A 21,780-nucleotide genomic window follows, 5' to 3' on the forward strand; every position below is an offset into this window, starting at 1 on the left:
GATCAAACCCACATCTCCTGCATTGCAGGCAGATTCTTTACCGACTGAGCAACTGGGGAAGCCCCATTTAATATACTATAGTGCTATGTTAATCCCATACAACTAATTTATCCCTTCCCCTCTTTTCTCTTTTGGTAACTATAAGTCTGTTTTCTATGTCTGTGAGTCTGTTTCTGTTTTCTAAATAGATTCATTTGTATTATTTTTCAATTCCACATATAAGTGAAATCATATTTGTCTTTCTCTGACTTACTTAGTATGGTGTTTTCTAGGCCCATTCATATCGCTGCAAATGGCAACATTTCATTTTCTTATGGCTGAGTAATATTCCATTGTGTATATATGCACCTCATCTTCTTTACCACCTGAGCCACCAGGGAAATTGCCTCATGTGTACCACATCTTCTTTATCCATTCATCTGTTTATGGACACTTGGGTTGCTTCCGTGTCTTAACCACTACGAACACTGGGGTGTATGTATCTTTTCCAATTAGAGTTCAAACCCATAGTCTCTAAATATTTGCTAAATATTTACTTGGAGGGAAGAGGAATTAGGAGAAACTGATTTCCTGTTATCAAAACTTACATATATGGATATAGCATTATTCACATAGTCAAGACATGGAAACAATTTAAGTGTCCATCGAAGAATGAATAAAGATGTGGCGTATATATACAATGGAATATTATTCAGCTATGGCACCCCACTCCAGTACTCATGCCTGGAAAATCCCATGGATAGAGGAGCCTGGTAGGCTGCAGTCCATGGGGTCGCTAGAATCGGACACGACTGAACAACTTCACTTTCATTTTCACTTTCATGCATTGGAGAAGGAAAAGGCAACCCACTCCAGTGTTCTTGCCTGGAGAATCCCAGGGTCGGGGGAGCCTGGTGGGCTGCCATCTCTGGGGTCGCACAGAGTCGGACACGACTGAAGCGACTTAGCAGCAGCATAAGAAAGATATCTTGCCATTTGTGACATGTATGGATCTTGGGGGCATTATACTGAGATAAGTAAGACACAGGAAAACATACAGTATGATATGACTCATACACAGAATCCAAAAAAAGCCAAACCCATTGAAACAGTGGCGGTTACCAAGGGAAAATGGGGAGATGCTGTTAAAGGATACAGACTTGCAACTCGAAGAGAAATAATTTCTGGAAACCTAAGGCACAGCAGAGTGATTACATTCCATACACTGTATTATAAACGTCAAGGTCACTCAGAGAGTAGATCGCCAATGTCACCACCACAAAAAATAGCTCTGTGAAAGCAGAGGTTAGCCAGCACCAACACTGGCAGCCATGCGCGACACACAAACGCACCAAATCAAATGCAACATATAAATGCACTGAATCAAGTTGTGCACATCTTATTTACACCATGGTATAAATCAACTATATCTCAATTTTAAAATATATATATACGTAGAGAAAGATTCATTAATTCACTCCTACTGGCCACAGTCTGAACAAAAAGATTTTGGCTTGGTTCATTTTGTTTATTTCATAAAACCGTTCCAACTTTTCTGAGATTCTCCCTTCAGATTTTGGTCTCTGCTCTTTCAAGCCAGATAAGTTCTTGGGAGGCATATTAAAGGGCTGAGGATTTCGATAATGAAATGAATCACTCCTTGCCGGTAAACAGCATCAAGCCAAGCATTACTCAGTCTCCCAGTTTCAGCCGAGTGCCCTGCCAACTTGCAGGGGATGGAAACAGAGGCTCTGCAGAAGTGTTGGAAAACTGGTAAGATAGGTGGGTGCTAGCAGCAAAGCTTTCCATCTCCTCTTGAGGGTGCTGGATCAAACTGTCCTTCAGCAGTTACATAAGAAGACATCTGCAGAGACCTGAATGGCCTGACACATGCTTTTGATGTACTGATTTTGAATTTTTTAACTAGGAAATATTTGTAAGAAACACATAAGCATTCAGCTTCCCTGGTGGTTCAGTAGTGAAGAATCCACCTGCCAATGCAGGAGACACAGGTTCGATCCCTAGTCCAGGAAAATCCCACATGCCAAGGAGCAATTAAGCCCGAGCACAACTGCTGAGTCTGTGCTCTAGAGCCTGAGAACCGCAACTACTGAAGTTCACATGCCTAGCCCCGCACTCCAAAACAAGCCACGCACCACAACTAGTGAATAGCCCCGGCTTGCCCCAGCTGGAGAAACAAAGACCCAGCACGGCCAATAAGTAAATACATTAAAAAAAAAAAAAATAAACACCTAAGTGTAGAAAATAACGATATCCATTTATCCACCATGATGCATAAACACGTGGTAACATTTTTCATTTTTAAGAAATAAAACGTTTCAGATATAGCTCAAGTCCCACATCTTTTCCCTGACCCTCTCTCCTCAGAGGTACCTATTACCCTGAAGTTAGTGCATGTCATTCCTGTGAATGATTCTGTTTTTACTGTGTACTTATTTTCAAATCGTCTAGGCTATCGCTTTGGATGTTGGTAAGTTTCACATAAATGATAGTGATGTGGCCGTTTGCCACTATTTTGTTTGGTGTCTGAGGCCCCCTCCCAGCAGGTGGAAGAGTCCCTTCGCCACAAGAGCTAAAAGGCCAGCGGGCCGCCTTCCCAGCTGGGGACAGGCCTGTGACCAAGTGAGGCTCCGCAATCGGACCACAGCACCCGACAGCAACGGCATTGCTGAGCAAAGGGCCTGGGGCTTGGCTGCAGCCACAGAGTTTGGTCCTGGATCTCAGCTCCGCAGCTGGTGACCCTGGGAACTACCTTAACTACTTACAGTTAAGAACCTGGTTGAAAATGATACTTTTGCAACTCACTTTTTTCATTCAACTTTTTTTTTAAGATTCAAATGAATATAATTGAAGGGGAGCAGAGTATGCCACCCCAAAATGTGCCATCTTGGCATACTGAGCTTTTGAATTAAAGGTACTTGAGAAATAGGAGAAGGAAGTGGCAGAAGGAATGGAGAAGGTACTTGAGAAATGGAGAAGGAAATGGCAACCCACTCCAGTGTTCTTGCCTGGAGAATCCCAGGGACGGAGGAGCCTGGTGGGCTGCCATCTATGGGGTCGCACAGAGTTGGCCACGACTGAAGTGACTTAGCAGCAGCAGCAGCAGCACTCCATCCCAACACTGCCACCCTTGTGACCCCATAGACAGAGACGTTAAACAAAGAAGGAACCTTAGGAGTGTCTGCAGTTAGCTGGCTACAGAGCTAGTGTGAACTGATGATGATGAGAAATAGGAGAACAGGCTGATCCTTTGTTTTCTGAACTGCAGATCTCCTGTAGTACGAACTGCAGGAGATGAACTTCAGTCCATTTTTCTTCATGCTTCCCTCTTTCTGTTCCTTATACTGATCATCTCAGTGCACTGTCTAAAAGTTTGCTGGCTCTTTTGCCTGCTCAAATATTTTGTTGAGCTCCTCGAGAGAATTTTTCACTTCAATTATTGTAGTTTTCAACTCCAGAGTTTCTGTTTGGCTTTCATTATAGTTTGGATCTTTTTGGATGTTCCCTGTTTAGTGAGATATTGCTCCTAGTTTTACTTTTTTTTTTTTTTTTAACTTACACGCAGATCTTTAATGTCTGATTTGGGTAAAGCAATAGTAACAATTTTTTTTTAAGGAATAAAATGTGTGTCTATATTCCCTCCTGAGTTTTACTTTATTCACTTAATTCTTTATTTCCAATTTTTTAAAAGTTATGTCTTTTTTAAAATTGAGGCATAATCGGCATATAATGTTACACTAGTTTCAAGTATACAACATGATTTGGTATTTGTATACATTGCAAAACCATCACCACAATAAACTTAGTTAACATCTGTAACCATTACATAGTTACAGTCAGTACAGCTGGTATAGTGGTATCATGCAAGATTCCCCCAGTTAGAATTTTTCTTGTGATTAGAACATTTAAGATTTACTCTTAGCAATTTTTAAATATGCAATATGGTATTAATTACAGTAGCCATGCTGTACATTATATCCTTACGACTTGTGTATTTTATAACTGGAAGTTTGTATCTTTTGATTCCCTTCACTCATTTCACCCACCCTTCACTTAGCTTTTTAGAAATTATTTTCTTTAGTTCCTTAAACATACTTAAAACGTTTGATTTGAAGTATTTTTCTAAGGAACTCCCTGATGGTCCAGTGGTTAGGACTCCACGCTCTCACTGCCAAAGGCACAGGTTCAATCCCTGGTCAGGGAACTAAAATTCCACAAGCCATGCGGAGCAACCAAAAAGTAGTATTTTTCTATTTTGTTCCATGTCTAAACTTCACTAGGAATGGCTTCTATTGATTATGTTTTTCTGTGTATGGGCCATATTTTTTGGTTCATGTCTCAATTTTTTGTTGAAAAATGAACATTTTAAATAATACAGTAACTCTGCAAATCAGATTCTCTCCCTCCCCAGAAACTTGTTATAATTGCTATTTTTTTGTAGTTTTTCTGTTTAGTGATGTTTCCAAACTAATCATGTCAAGTCTGTATTCCTTGTTGTATGTGGCCACTGAAGTCGCTGCTTAGCTTGATGGTCAGCTAATGATTGCACAGAGATCTCCTTAATCACCTGACATCAAGAGAACTCCAAATCTTTATCAAAAGGCTCTGCATGCACATTGGGATCAGCCTGCAAGCTGACAACTCTGAGTTAGCCTTTAATCCCTCCTTGCAAGGAGTCTCAAGGTCAGAGTGAGGTGAGAGCTTAGCACCTCCTCAGGCCTTTCCTTAGCAAGTGTACAGCTCTGGCCATGCCTACAACCTGACACATGCACGTGGCCTTCTAGAATCCTAGCAACATGCCAGTGCTTTTTAAGAGCCCTATGGACATCTCGTTTCCCACTTTTCCTTTTAAGATTTCTAGTCTATCATATGTTACAAATGTTAACCACTGCCTCAACACAGCCACAGAGGTAAACAGTTGCCCATCATATTGTTAACAAACACCTTCACCTCAACCCAAAGCAGGAAAAGGCTTTATGCATCAGATGAAGTGAGAGAGGTCAAACACAGATAGATTTCCAGGTAGAGTCTTCCAGGGCACCAGCAGACAGGTCAAACAATGATAATCCACTGAGAAAAAGACTTTGAAGTTCTAGACCTGTTATCTTATCTATACTTATTTTGGGCTGATTTTGCTTACTGAAAAATTCACTTATTGCAAAATTCAAACTTAAATTGAAGAAGGGAAAACCACTAGACCATTCAGGTAGGACCTAAATCAAATCCCTTACAATTATACAGTGGAAATGACAAACTGATTCAAGGGATTAGACATGACAGACAGAGTGCCTGAAGAACTATGGACGGAGGTTCGTGACATTGTACAGGAGGCAGTGATCAAGACCATTCCCAAGAAAAAGAAATGCAAAAAAGCAAAATGGTTGTCTGAGGAGGCCTTACAAACAGCTGAGAAAAGAAAAGAAGCTAAAGGCAAAGGAGAAAAGGAAAGATATATCCATCTGAATGTAGAGCTCCAAAGAATAGCAAGGAGAGATAAGAAAGCCTTCCTCAGCAATCAGTGTAAAGAAACAGAGGAAAACAATAGAATGGGAAAGACTAGAGATCTCTTCAAGATAGTGAGAGATATCAAGGGAACATTCCATGCAAAGATGGGCACAATAAAGGACAGAAATGGTATGGACCTAACAGAAGCAGAAGATATTAAGAAGAGGTGGCAATACACAGAAGAACTGTACAAAAAAGATCTTCATGACCCAGATAACCACGATGGTGTCATCACTCACCTAGAGCCAGACATCCTGGAATGTGAAGTCAACTGGGCCTTAGGAAGCATCACTATGAACAAAGCTAGTGGAGGTGATGAAATTCCAGTTGAGCTATTTCAAATCCTAAAAGATGATGCTGTGAAAGTGCTGTACCCAATATGCCAGCAAATTTGGAAAACTCAGCAGTGGCCACAGGACTGGAAAAGGTCAGTTTTCATTCCAATCCCAAAGAAAGGCAATGCCAAAGAATGTTCAAACTACCACACAATTGCACTCATCTCACATGCTAGCAAAGTAATGCTCAAAATTCTCCAAGCCAGGCTTCAACAGTACATGAACCATGAACTTCCAGATGTTCAAGCTGGATTTAGAAAAGGAAGAGTAACCAGAGATCAAATTGACAACATCCACTGGATCTTTGAGAAAGCAAGAGAGTTCCAGAAAACCATCTGCTTCATTGACTACGCCAAAGCCTTTGACTTTGTGGATCACAACAAACTGTGGGAAATTCTTCAAAAGATGGGACTACCAGGCCACCTTACCTGCCTCCTGAGAAATCTGTATGCAGATCAAGAAGCAACAGTTAGAACTGGACATGGAACAACAGACTAGCTTCAAATTGGGAAAGAAGTGAGTCAAAGCTGTATGTTATCACTGCTTTTTTAACTTATATGCAGAGTACATCATGCAAAATGCTGGGCTGGATGAAGCATAAGCTGGAATCAAGATTGCCTGGAGAAATATCAATAACCTCAGATATGCACATGATACCACCCTTTATGGCAGAAACTGAAGAGGAACTAAAGAGCCTCTTGATGAAAGTGAAAGAGAAGAGTGAAAAAGCTGACTTAAAAGTCAACATTGAAAAAGCTAAGATCATGGCATCCGGTCCCATCATTTCATGACAAACAGATGGGGAAACAATGGAAACAGTGACAGATTTTATTTTCTTGAGCTTCAAAATCACTGCAGACGGTGACTGCAGCCATGAAATTAAAAGACGCTTGCTCCTTGGAAGAAAAGCTATGACCAACCTAGACAACATATTAAAAAGCAGAGACATTACTTCGCCGGCAAAGGTCCATCTAGTTAAAGCTATGGTTTTTTCCAGTAGTTATGTATGATGTGAGAGTTGGATCATAAAGAAGGCTGAGCACCGAAGAATTGATGCTTTTGAACTGTGGTGTTGGAGAAGACTCTTGAGAGTCCCTTGGACTGCAAGGAGATCCAACCAGTCCAAGGATATCAACTTTGAATATTCATTGGAAGGTCTGATGCTAAAGCTGAAGCTCCAAATCTTTGGCCACCTGATGTGAAGAACTGACTCATTAGAAAACCCCCTGATGCTGGGAAAGGTTGAAGGCAGGAAGAGAAGGGGATGACAGAGGATGAGATGGTTGAATGGCATCACCAACTCGATGGACATGAGTTTGAGCAAGCTCCAGGAGTTGGTGATGGACAGGGAAGCCTGGCGTGCTGCAGTCCATGGGGTCGCAAAGAGTCGGACATGACTGAGTGACTAAACTGAACTGATGCTGCTGGTTTCCACTGTGAGTGAAGTCTGTTAGTTTTCAAAGCTAATACAGAGGAGTCCAGTAGTTAAGAATCCACCTGCCAGTGCAGGAGACATGGGTTCGATCTTTCCAGGAAGATTCCACGTGCTGTGGGGCGTCTAATTCCATGTGCCACAACTACTGGGCCCACACAGCCTAGAACCCGTGCTCTGCAACAAGAAGCCACCACAATGAGAAGCCCAAGCACCATGACCAGAGTAGCCCCTGCCAGCGGCACCTAGAGAAAGCCAGTGTGTAGCAACAGAGACCCAGCACAGGCTTTATCTATTGATTTAAAATAAATAAAAAAAATTTTAAAAAGCTAACAGAGTAGAAGAGAAGAGGATGGTACTAGGGGCAAGCTGGAACACTAAAAAGCTCAGAGGACTCTGGGAATGTGGCGTAGTAGGAAGTACCAGGAATAGGTCTCCCTACCTACACAACAATTGCGCTTGCAGAACTTAATTGAACTATTTGGGAACTCTGGAATATGCTGCAGGCTAGCAACTTACAGGAGAAGACATTAATGGTGAATGGTGGTTAACTGTGGTCGCTTTCAGCTCTTATCACAGCAGCAGACACACATCGCCGCTCCCAGCCATGTGGCAGGAAGCTGTGCAAGTTTTCCTGGGGCCGTTGTACACAGCCTGCAGGAGCTAGGGTGGTCAAAATGATTCCTACCTCCAAGTATTGGGTATCTGTGCCCTGACTGCCAACTGCTGCTTCTGATCACTGAGATGCAGACAAACAGGTGGGCAGCCATTGTTTCACCTTCCGCTATTGTGGCAAGGCCCTCCATCTCTGGCCAAGTGACTTCCAGGGGGATTTAAAGGGCCATGCACACCCCGCTCCCCTTTGTTGTTCACTCCTTGTTCTCCTTTGGAGAGCCAGATATTAAATATGAGGACACTCGAAAACACCTGCATGTATAAAGGAAATCAGAAAGTGATCACATATGCCCAGGGAAAGGCTCAGAAAAGACCTGAGAAGACGTTACGTTTGCACTTCAGACCGACTCTCAGCACAGAGACAGCCTACAGCAATCAAGAAACCAAATGAACAAATTAAAAAATACATGGGGAGGGAGGTTTGGAGGGGTGTTCAGGATGGGGAGCACGTGTACACCCGTGGCGGATTCATGTTGATGTATGGCAAAACCAATACAATATTGTAAAGTAAAAAAATTAAATAAAAATTAAAAATACAGCAAAACCTGGAGGAAGAAAATCTGATTTCCAGAATGAATTCCACATTATTAGATTCAAATGGTCAGAGTTGGTCAGAGTTAAACAACAACAACAAAAATCACAAAGCACACAAAGAAGCAGGAAAGTATGGACCAAATGATGGAAAAAATAATTCAACAGAATCTTTCCTTGATAAAGGCCTCATGGCAGATATACTACCAAAATTTTAAAACAACGATCTTAAAGATGTTCAAAGAACTAAAGAAAGATATGGAGAAAGTAAGGGAAATGACGTGTGAACAAAATGGAACTATCAATAGAGATTTTAAAAACCTAAAGAGAAACCAAAAGGAAATTCTAGGACTGAAAAGTACCATAACTGAATTGAAAAATTCACTAGACAGATTGAAAGGCAGACTGAGAAGACAGAAGAATCAGAGAACCTTAACATCAGATCAGATCAGATACTGTCGTGTCCGACTCTTTGCGACCCCATGAATCGCAGCACGCCAGGCCTCCCTGTCCATCACCAACTCCCGGAACCTTAACATAGGACAACAGAAATTACCGAGACTGAAAACGAAAGAAAAAAAGATGGAAGGAAAGTGAGCACAGGGCTTCCCTAGTGGTCCAGTGGTTAAGAATTCACCTGCCAATGCAGGGGACATGGGGTTCGATCCCTGGTCTGGGAAGATTGCACATGCTACAGAGCAACTAAGCCCAAGAGCCGTAACTACCAACGCCCACGCTCCTCGAGACCGTGTTCCACAAGGGAAGCCACAGCAAGGAGAGGCCCTTGCCCACAACAAGAGTAGCCCTTGCTCACTGCAACGAGAGAAAGCCCACATGCAGCAATGAGGACCCAGCATAGTCAAGGATAAATTAAAAACAATTTTTTTCCTGCACCCTCTGCATTGGAAGGTGAAGTCTTAACTTCCAGACCACCAGGGAAGTCCCTAAAAAAATTTTTTTTAAGTGAACAAATGGGATGGGGAGGGAGGTGGGAGGGGGATTCAGGATGGGGAACACATGTAAACCCATGGCTGATTCATGTCAAGGTATGGCAAAAACCACTACAATATTGTAAAGTAATTAGCCTCCAATTAAAATAAATAAATTTTAAATAAAAGTGAACAGAGTCTAAGGAACCTGTGGGACACCACCATATGGACATTGTGAGAGTCCAGAAGAAGAAAATGAAGTAGTGACAATATTAGAATAAAGGTTAAAAACTTCTCAAATTTGATATAAGACATAAATGAAAGTGAAAGCCACTCAGTTCTGTCTGACTCTTTGCGACCTCATGGACCTACACACTCCATGCAATTCTCCAGGCCAGAATACTGGAGTGGGTACCCTTTCCCTTCTCCAAGGGATCTTCCCAACCCAGGCATCGAACTCAGGTCTCCCACATTGCAGGCAGATTCTTTACCAGCTGAGCCACAAGGGAAGCCCAAGAATACTGGAGTGGGTAGCCTGTCCCTTCTCCAGCAAATCTTCCTGACCCAGGAATCAAACCAGGGTCTCCTGTGGATTCTTTACCAACTGAGCTATTGGGGAAGCCCAAGACATAAATATGAACATCCTAAAAGGTAAATAAACTCCAAGGTAGATTGACTCAGAAACCCAACCCAAGACAGATTATAAATAATGTACACTCTCAAAGGCCTAAGACAGAGAGCAAATCCTGAGAGTAGCAAGAAAGAAGTGAACCACCACATACAAAGGATTCTCAATAGGATGCTGAGTGGATTTCTCATTAGAATATTAGAGGCCAGAAGACAGTAGGTTGGTATATTTAGCGCTAAATGGAAAAAACTCAACCAAGAATCTCATATCCAGTCAAACTGTCCTTCAAATATGAGGGAGAAATCAAGACATTCCCAGGTAGACAAAAGTTGATAGACTTTATGACCACTAGACCAGCACTGTAAGAAATCCTCCAAAGTAAAATATAAGGACACTGGAGAGTACATTGAAGCAATACAGAGGCCCAAAGATCTCAATAAATGTATATCAGCAATTGTAAAAGCTAATACTAATGTAACAATGATTTTTAACTGCACTTGGTTTTTTACATTCTGCACGATAATAATACATTTAAAGAAAAAATTATAACGACTTCCCTGGTGGTCCAGTAGTTAAGAATTCACCTTCCAAAGCCGGGGACCCAGGTTCAATCCTTGGTCCAGGAAGATTCCACATGCCAAGGGGCAGCTAAGCCCGTGTGCCGCAACTATTGAAGCCCACACGCCTAGAGCCCGTGCTCTGCAACAAGAGCAGCCATTGCAATGAGAGACCTGCACACCGCAACCGGAGAAAGCCCGCGCTCAGCAGCAAGACCCAGCGCAGCCAAAAACAGAAAGAAATTCTACAAAAAAAGAAAACAAGTGTTACTGTAAAAGTATTATTGTAACTTTGGCTTGTCACTCCAAATCTTGTTTTCTACATAATTCAAGAAGCTAATGTAATTAAAAGAATAATTAGTTTATGTTTTTGGTCCATATGATATAAAAAGATGCAATTCAGTGACACCAAAACTGAAAGAGGTGGGCACAGAGCTGTAAAAGAGCAGGGTTTTTTATGTAATCCCCATGGTAACCATAAAGAAAATATCTACAGAATATATATACAAAAGGAAACAAGAACATTTCACTTAAAAAAAAATCAACAGAACACAAAAGATAGGAATACAAAAAATAAGGAACAAAATGCTCTAGAGCATACAGAAAACAACACAGTGACAGAAGCCCTCTGTGTATCTGTAATCACTAAATGCAAATGGATCAAACTCTTCAATCAAGATTGGCAGAATAGATGAAAGCACAGATTCAGCTATATGCTATCTGCTAGAGACTTACGTGAGATCCAAGGACTTAAAAAGTTGAAAGGGAAAGGATGGAAAAACATGTTCTATGTAAATACAAAACAAAAGACAGCGTGAATGGCTGTATTAATATCAAAAAACAGACCTTAAATCAAAACAGGTTACGAGAGACAAAGAAGGACAGTATAGGACTTCCCGGTGGTACAGTGGATAAGAATCCTCCTGCCATGCAGGGGGACCCGGGTTTGATCCCTGGTCTGGGAAGACTGCACATGCCACAGAGGAAAGCAGGCGCAAGTGCCACATCTACTGAGCCTGTGCTCTAGACCCCACATGCTGCAACTACGGAAGCCTGAATGCTGCAGCTAGTGTGCAACTAGTGCGCCCATGTGCTAAAACGACTGAAGCTCACGTGCCTAGAGCCTGTGCTCTGCAACAGAAGCCACCACAATGAAGAGGAGCCCTCGCTCACCACAACTAGGAAAGCTCATGAGCGACAATGAAGACCCAGTGCAACCAAAACTAATGTTTTGAAAAGGACAGTTTATATTAATGAAAGGCTCAATACAGCAAGAAGAGAAACAATATAAACATGTATACACCTAAAGACAGACTCAATGGACACAAGTTTGAGCAAGCTCTGGGAGCTGGTGATGGACAGGGAAGCCAGGTGTGCTGCAGTCCATGGGGTGGCAAAGAGTTGGATACAACTGAGCAACTGAACTGAACTGAATGACAGACCATCAAAACAAATGAAGCAAAACCTAACGGAACTGAAGAGAGACATAGGTCTAAAACAGTAGTTGGAGACTTCAATACTCAACTTATAAAAATGGAGAGAATAATCAGGCAGAAGCTAATTAAGGAAACAGGACTCAAGCAATGTAACAGACGACCTAGATCTAAGATACACACGCAGAACACTCGACCCAGTAACAGCATACACATTCTTCTCAAACGCACATGAGACATTTTCCAAGGTATATCATACGTTATGCCACAAATTATGTCAATAGATTTTTAAAAGATAGATACAATCCAAAGTATACTCAGAAATCAATAATATAGAGAAAACTGGAAATGTATTTACAAGATCATGGAAATGAAACAACATACTTTGAAACAATCTATGGAACAACAAAAAAAAGAAAATCAGAAGGGAAATTAGAAAGTACTTAGAGATGAATGAAAACAAAAAATACAACATACCAAAACTTATGGTACATGGCAAAAATGGTGCTAACAGGGAAATTTTTACCTATAAACATGTTAAAAAAAAAACCAGGAATGTTTCCAATCAACAATCTAATTTTGCAACTTAAGAACCTAGAAAAAGAAAAGAGCAACTAAAACTAAAGGCAGCAGAAGAAAGGAAATAATAAAAACAAGAGCATAGATAAACAGAATAGAGAAGAGAAAACAAAGTCAGCAAAACCAAAATTGGTCTTCAAAAAGATCGACAAAATTGACAAACCTTTAGCTAGGTGGACTAAGACAAACAGAAGGAAGACGCAAATTACTAAATCAGACATGGAAGTAGGGACATTTCTAACAATGCTAAAGAAATAAAAAGGACATTGTAAGACAGTGCTACTCTATGCACAACTGTACACACACACACACACACACACACACAGACACCCAGATGAAAGAGATAAATTCCCAGAACACAAAACCCAGCAAAAGTAAACCAAGGGACTTCCCTGCTGTCCAGTGCCTGAGACTCTGTGCTCTCAGTACAGGGGGGCCCAGGTTCGATTCCTTGTCAGGGAACCAGATCCACATGCTACAACTAAGAGTTTGCATGCCGCAATTAAGATCTGGTGTGGCCCAATAAACAAATAAAAATAAGTATCTTTAAAAAAAAAAAAGACTAATTCATTAAGAGAAAATCCAAGGAAGCCAGAGCATCAGTTGCTGGTGGTCTTGCACAGCCCAGAAATGAGGTGGGGGAGGCAGCTCTCCACCAAACAGTGATGCTGCAACAGGTCCTGCAGGGCAGCCTGGCAGCAGATGGGTGTGCGGCCACCCCAGGCTTCCACACCAACTTCGGCCACGTGTGGCTGTGCCTGCTGGGGTGCATGTGCTGCCTGGCCACACATGGTACTGATCAAGGTGCGGTGTGTCCAGGTGGCCCACGTGCCCATGGCTGTCTCACCGACTACACCTATATGAGTAGATGGAGTCTCCCATATTTTCCAGGGAAAGGATGATATCATTTTGGACCTGAAAAGAAATTCTAGAATCCGTATGAGTGGTCTGATGTACTAGTCTATGGTATACCTGACCACCTGCAGTTTGTTCCTGTTCCCTGGAGAAGCACTTACACTGGACCCTGGCTTTCCACAGATTCTTCTACTTTTTACAACACAATGGCCATAGCACACCAAAGTCAGCTTTCACTTCATCTTTCTTAAGATAAAGGAAGCAAACGCAGATGGAAAGGCCCCAGAGAAATAAGAAATCAAGGACTCCCTAAAAGTGACTATTCTTTTTTCTTTGAATACAGAGTGGATGGTCTGCAGATAAAATACTCTGTTACCTGTTACATACTCCATTTTAATTTTAACAGACCCAACTGTTTTTTAATTAGCAATGATAACTTTAAATTTTATTCAGGTTTTTTTTTCCATTCTGATCTGAAAGTATTCTCTAATTTTTAAATTTCTCTAATGTTTTTATTTCTCTAATACTTTGGTTAAAATAAAGAAGAGTGGCAAAATGATATTTTATAATCATTGCTATTTCTATTATAATATTTTAATGCAGTTGATTTAAAGAACACTTTTTTGATTGTACACATCCCCTTCTAAAATCTCAGGTTTCTCCTAAATGTTTTTGGATCAGACTACATTTTATATCAAAAATAGTCCTTTTAAAAAATTTCTATTTCTATAAAATTCAATGAAAAAGAAGATGGAATAACCAGATTTCCCCCAAATACTGTATAATAATTTATTGTTATGCTTATCCTAAAGTTCTGCAAGTACATTTTTAGTCTTTTGTGTTCTTTTATTGTGGTTTTATATATATATAGTAACATTTACAATCTTTAAATTAAATTCATTGGTATTACGTACAGTCATAGTGCTGCACCATTTTATCACCACTGATCTCTAGAACTTTTTCATTTTCTCAAACTGAAACTTGGTGCCCATTTAATCTTTCATTTGCAAGAAACAGCAAACTGCAGATTCTGGGACAACCCATATCTTATTTACATGAGGAGTTATCACAGAAAGCACATAATTTATATTTTTTATTCATTTACTCAGTTTTTAAACAGGTGTTGAGTGGGTACTGATGATAAGCCAATAGTGTGCTGAGGATGATGTTGAATAAACCAGATGAAGTCCTGCCCTCAGATCTTACAGTTTGTTCTCTTCTTATTGTGGGAGGCAGAATAAAGCCCCCCCGCCAAAGATGTCCATGTCTTGATCCCTATACCTGTGATTGTGTTACCCTGCAAGGCAGAACGGGATTTTGAGGGGTAAGTTAAGGATATTTGTTTGTGTGTATATTTCTTATGTTTATCTATGTACTTATTTTTGTATCAAAAGAGAGGAAAATCTGAGTGAGTTATCAAAATCCTCCCAAAAAACAAAAGTCTAAGACCAGATGGTTTCACTGGTGAATTCTACCAAACACTTGAAGAAAAATTAATACCAATCCTTCTCAAACTTTTCCAGAAAACTGAAGAGGTGGGAACACTACCAAACTCATTTTATGAGGCCAATATTTTCTTGATACCACAACCAGACTAGGACACTACAAGAAAAGAAAATTACAGGCTAATATTCCTGATGAACATAGATGCAAAAAACCTCAACATAATATTAGCAACCCAAATTCAACAATATATTTAAAGGATTATATACCATGATCAAGGAGGATTTATCCCTGGGATGCAAGGATAGTTCAACACCCCCAAATCAATGTGATACACCACATTAACACATGAAGGATAAAAACTATATAATCATCTCAATAAATACAGAAAAAGTGTCTGACAAAATTCAACATCCATTCATGAAAAAATTCACATCAAAGTGAGTCTAGAGGAAATGTACCTCAACATAAATAAAGGCCCGATACCACAAACCCACAGCATACTCAGTGGTGAAAAGCTGAAAGTTCTTGCTTCAAGAACAAGAAAGGATGCCCACTCTCATTGCTTTTATTCAACACAGCATTGGAAGTCCTAACCACAACAATTAAGCAAGGAAAAAAATGAAAGGCAAGCAATTAGAAAGGAAGAATTAAAATTGTCACTATTTACCGCTGACAGGATGTTATATATAGAAAACTCTAAGAGTCCCGCTCAAGACGGCAGCATAGGAAGATCCTAAGTACACCTCCTCCTATATACACACTGTGTCTACAGTTACATGTGGAGCAATGTCCTCTAAAAAATGAAACCTAAGAACTGGTTCAGTGACTTATACATGAGGCAAACAAGAAAGAGATCACACCAACGTGGGTGAGAGAGGCTGAGAAACAGCCTTGCCCACCCCTGGTCCGGCAACCCACAATCAAGTGGGGACACCAGACCTGGAGCTCCTACCTGAGAGGTAAAGGGTCTGAGCCCCACATGGAGCACCCCCACTATTAAAACCTGAGAACTGAGGGAATTCCCTGGCGGTCCAGTGGTTAAGACTCCACGCTTTCACTGCCGAGAGCCCAGGTTGGATCCCTGGGCAGAGAACAAAGATCCTGCAAGCCATGTGGCAGGACCAAAAAATAAATAAAAATTTTTCAATAAAACCTGAGAACTGAGCCCCCAAAACATTGAGCTTTGAGGGCTTGCATCCACAAGAAACACAAGGCTATAAGGAACTGGGAAATGGCTCTTCAAGACCTCATGTAGGGATTTCCCTGGTGGTTCAGTGGTTAAGAGTCCACCTTCCAATGCAGGGGACACAAGTATGGTTCCTGGTCAGGGAACTAAGACCCTACAAGCTGCACGGCAACTAAGCCCGAGTGCTGCAACTCGAGTCCACGTGCTCTAGAGCGCCACGACTAGAGAAACCCACACACCACAATGAACAGCCCATGCAGTCAAAAAAAAAAAAAAGACCTCATGCACTTGGATTCACCTACCCCAGAGATCAGCCGAATTAGAGCTGCCCACACTTTAAGTGAAAAGGCTCATTGGTTGGTCTTGGAGCACCAGCCTGACAGGCAAGCATCCGGTACTCTCTGTCGGGGGAGGCTGACAGATGCCATGTTTGTGTTCTCTGTCTTGCTCCAGTGGGTGGGCACTGTTTCTTACAGCTCCAGGCCTTTCTTTTTTTTTTTCCAGCAAGAGCTTTTACACACATCTGGTGGCCCAGCTTTCGCTGCTGCTGCCCAGAAGATGCCTCTTGATCACCTGGATCTGCAGGCTCTGTTGAGGTGATTATTTAATTTACTGAATAAAAAACTGACACAAAGAGCCAAGCAAAATGAAGAAAGAGAGGAATATGTTCCAAGTAAAAGAACAAGGAAAAAAGACTTCAGTAAAACAGATAATTTACCCCCCAAAGATTTTAAAGTAATGATTATAAAGATGCTCACCAGGAAAAATTCCCTGGCAGTCTAGAACTCACACTTTCATCTGCTGTGGCCCCAGGTTCAATCCCTAATCTGGGAACTAAGATCCCACAAGTCACAAGGCACAGCCATAATTAAATAAATAAATATTGAACCAGTGACAGCAGTCTCACTTGAAAAATATTTTAAATAAGTAAATAAAATACTTAGGCATAAATCTCTCCAAAGTGGTGAAAGACTTATATGCTGAGAATTATAAAACATTAATGAAGGAAACTGAAGATGATTCAAAGAAATGGAAAGATATTCCACGCACTTGGATTAGAAGAATTAATATTGTTAAAAAGCAAAGTAATTTACAGGTTCAATGCAATACCTATCAAAAGACTCATAACATTTTTCACAGAACTAGAACAAATAATCCTGAAATTTATATGGAACCATAAAAGACCCAGAATTACCAAAGCAGTCCTGATGAAAAAGAACAAAGCAGGAGGCATAACCCTCCTGTACTTCAGACAACACCACAAAACTAACCAAAACAGCCTGGTATTGGCACAAAGAGAGAGAGATGCAGATCAGTTGAGCAGAACAGAGAGCCCAGAAATAAACCCACACACCTATGGACACTTAGTCTTTGACAAAGGAGGCAAGAATATACAATGGGGAAAAGACAGTCCCTTCAGCAAGTGGTGCTGGGAAAGTCGGACAGATGCACATGAATCAGTGAAGCTAGAACACACCCTCACACCGCATACAGAAATAAACTCAAAATGGCTTAAAGTTGTAAATGTAAGACACAACACCATAAGAGTAGAAGAGAACATAGGCAAAACATTCTGAAATAAATCATACTAATGTTTTCTTAGGCCAGCCTCTCAAGGCAATAGAAATAAAAGCAAAAATAAACAAATGGGACCTAGTCAAATTTATAAGCTTTTGCACAGCAAAGGAAACCATAAACCAAATAAAAAGCCAAGCTATGGACTGGGAGAAAGTATTTGCAAATGATGCACCCAGCAAAGGGCTTAATTTCCAAAATATGCAAACAGCTCATATAATTCAATAAAAAAACAAACAACCCAGTCAAAAAATGGGCAGAATACCTAAATAGACATTTCTCCAAAGAAGACATATGGATGGATAACAAGCAGATGAAAAGATGCTCATCATCATTCATTATCAGAGAAAAGCAAGTCAAAACAACAATGAGGTACCACCTCACAGATCAGAATGGTCATCATTTAAAAAGCCTACAAGTAATTAATGCAGGAGATAGTGTGGGGAATAAAGGGAACCCTCCCCCACTGCTGGGGGGAATGTAAACTGCTACAGCTACTATGGAAGAAAGCATGGCGGTTCCTCAAAAAACATAAAACTAGCACTGCCATATGATCCAGCAATCCCACTCCTGGGCACATAACTGAGCAAAACTATAATGCAAAAAGATACAGGCATCCCTACATTCACAGCAACGCTATTTACAACAGCCAAGACATGCTGCTGCTGCTGCTGCTGCTGCTAAGTCACTTCAGTCGTGTCCGACTCGGTGCGACCCTATAGACGGCAGCCCACCAGGCTCCCCTGTCCCTGGGATTCTCCAGGCAAGAACACTGGAGTGGGTTGCTATTTCCTTCTCCAATGCACGAAAGTGAAAAGTGAAAGGGAAGTCGCTCAGTCGTGTCTGACTCCTAGAGACCCCATGGACTGCAGCCTACCAGGCTCCTCTGTCCATGGGATTTTCCAGGCAAGAGTATTGGAGTGGGGTGCCATTGCCATGGAAACAAGCTAAATGCCCACTGATGAATGAATGGATAAAGACGTGAGACACACACACACAACTGAATAGCACTCAGTCACCAAAAGGAATGAAATAATGCCATACTGCAGCATATGAATGGACCTAGAAATTATCACACTAAGCAAAATAAATCAGAAAGAGAAAGACAAGGGCTTCCCTGGGGGTCCAGTCGTTAACAATCTTCCAAAACAGGGGATGTGGATTTGATCCCAGGGGGTCAGGAAACTAAGATCCCACACGCCACAGGGAAACTAAGCCCACATATCACAACTATTGAAGGCCACGAGCCCCAGTGAAGACCAAGCACAGCCAAAAAGAGACCAATATCATACAATATCACTCATACGTAGAATCTAAAATATGCCACAAATGAACACATCTACAAAGTGAAAACGGACTCACAGATACAGAGAACAGACTTATGGTTGCCAAGGGGGAAGGGAAGGATTGGGAGTTTGAGATTAGCAGAGGCAAACTATTATACATAGGGTGGAGAAACAACAAGGTTCTGCTGTTACAGTGCAGGAAACTGCATTCAGTATCCTGCGATAAACCACAGTGGGGAAGAATATACATATATATGTATAACTGAGGCACTTTGCTATACACACAAACAAACACAAACTTGCAAATAAACACAACATTGCAAATCAACTACACTTCATTAATTTTTTAAAGACAATGGCTAACAACAACAAATGCAGAAGAAAACAAGCATTGAGGGCATGGAGAAATTTGGAACCCTTATGTGTTGTGAGTGGGAATATAAAACTGTTTAGCTGCTTGTGGAAAACATATGACAATTTCTAAAAACTTAACCATAGAATTATCACATGACCCAGCAATTCAACAACTGGAGTATATCCCAAAGAAATGAAAGCAGGGACTCGCACAGATACCTGCACACCCATGTTCACTATAGCATTATTCACAATTGTCAAAACAGAGAAGCAAATCTACTATAATTTAAAAAAAAAATTTAAAGTAGAAGCAACCTAAGCATCTGTCATCAGGTGATGGATGAATAAAATACAGTATAATCATACAATGAAATATTGTTGCTGTTCAGTTGCTAAGTCGTGTCCAACTCTTTTCAACCCCATGGATTGTAGCATATCAGGCTCCTCTGTCCTCCACTATCTCCTGGAGTTTGCTCAAATTCATGTCCATTCAGTCAGGGATGCTATCTAACCTTCTCATCCTCTGCTGCCCCCTTCTCCTTTTGCCTTCGATCTTTCCCAGCATCAGGGTCTTTTCCAATAAATTGGTTCTTTGCATCAGGTGGTCAAAATACTGAAGCTTCAGCCTCAACGATAGTCCTTCCAATGAATATTCAGGGTTGATTTCCTTTAGGATTGACTGGTTTGATCTTCTTGCAGTCCAAGGGATTCTCAAGGGTCTTCTCCAGCACCACAATTTGAAAGTTTCAGTTCTTTGGTACTCAGATTTCTTTACGGTCCAACTCTCATATCTGTATATGACTACTAGAAAAACCATAGCTTTGACTATACGAACATTTGTCGGCAAAGTGATGTCTCTGCTTTTTAACACCCTGTCTAGGTTTGTCATACCTTTCCTTCCAAGGAGCAAGCATCTTTTAATTTCATGGCTGCAGATACCATCCACAGTGATTTTGGAGCCCCAGAAAGTCACTGTTTCCACTTTTTTCCCATTTGCCATGAAGTTATGGAACCAAATGGCATGATCTTAGTTTTCTGAATGTTGAGTTTCAAGCCAGCTTTTTCATTCTCCTCTTTCACCTTCAAGAGGATCTTTAGTTCCTCTTCACTTTCTGCCAGTAGAATGGTGTCATCTGCATGTCTGAGGTTGTTGATATTTCTCCTGCCAATCTTGATTCCAACTTGTGATTCATCCAGCCTGCCATTTTACAAGACATACTCTCCATATAAGTTAAATCAGCAGGGTGACAATATACAGGCTTGATGTACTCCTTCCCCAATTTTGAACAAGTCCATTGTTCAACGTCCAGTTCTAACAGTTGCTTCTTGACCTGCATACAGGCTTCTCAGGAGAAAACTAAGGTGGTCTGGTATTTCTATCTCTTTAAGAATTTTCCACAGTTTGTTGTTATCAACACAGTCAAAGACTTTAGTGTAGTCAATAAAGCAGAAGCAGATGTTTTTCTGGAACCCGCCCCCACGTGCTTTCTTCACAATCCAATGAATGCTGGCAATTTGATCTCTGGTTCCTCTGTCTCTTTGAAACTCAGATTGTACATCTGAAAATTCTCGGTTCAGATGCTGCTGAAGCCTAGCTTGTAGGATTTTGAGTATAACCTTGCTAGCATTGAAATGAGCGCAATTGTGCAGTAGTTTGAACATTCTTTGGCATTGCTTCTTTGGGACTGGAATGAAAACTGACCTTTACCAGTCCTGTGGCCACTGCTGAGTTTTTCAAATTTGCTGACATATTGTGGAGAAGGCAATGGCTACCCACTCCAGTATTCTTGCCTGGAAAATCCCATGGACAGAGGAGCCTGGTAGGCTGCAGTCCATGGGGTCGCACAGTCAGACACGACTGAAGCAACTTACCAGCAGCAGCAGCTGACTTATTGAGTGCAGCACTTAAACAGTATCATCTTTTAGGATTTTTAAATAGCTTGGCTGGAATTCCATCACCTCCATTAGCTTTGTTTGTAGTAACGCTTTCTAAAGCCCACTTGACTTCATACTACAGACTGTCTGAAATAAGGAATTGTTCATTTAATGGGTACAGAGCTTCAGTTGGTGATGATGATAAAGTTCTGGAGGTGGATTGGTAACAGTTATACAACAACATGAATGTTGTTGTGAATGTACCTTAATGGCATTTTACACTTAGAAATGGTAATTTTTTTAAAAAACTTTTTATTTTGTATTGATGTATGCTGCTGCTGCTAAGTCGCTTCAGTCGTGTCCGACTCTGCGACCCCAGAGATGGCAGCCCACCAGGCTCCCCCGTCCCTGGGGTTCTCCAGGCAAGAACACTGGAGTGGGTTGCCATTTCCTTCTCCAATGCATGAAAGTGAAAAGTGAAAGTGAAGTCACTTAGTCGTGTCCGACTCCCAGCGACCCCATGGACTGCAGCCCACCAGGCTCCTCCATCCATGGGATTTTCCAGGCAAGAGTACTGGAGTGGGGTGCCATTGCCTTCT

This window comes from Bubalus kerabau, chromosome 3 (genome assembly GCF_029407905.1).
Source record: "Bubalus kerabau isolate K-KA32 ecotype Philippines breed swamp buffalo chromosome 3, PCC_UOA_SB_1v2, whole genome shotgun sequence".
Classification (NCBI taxonomy): Eukaryota; Metazoa; Chordata; class Mammalia; order Artiodactyla; family Bovidae; genus Bubalus; species Bubalus kerabau.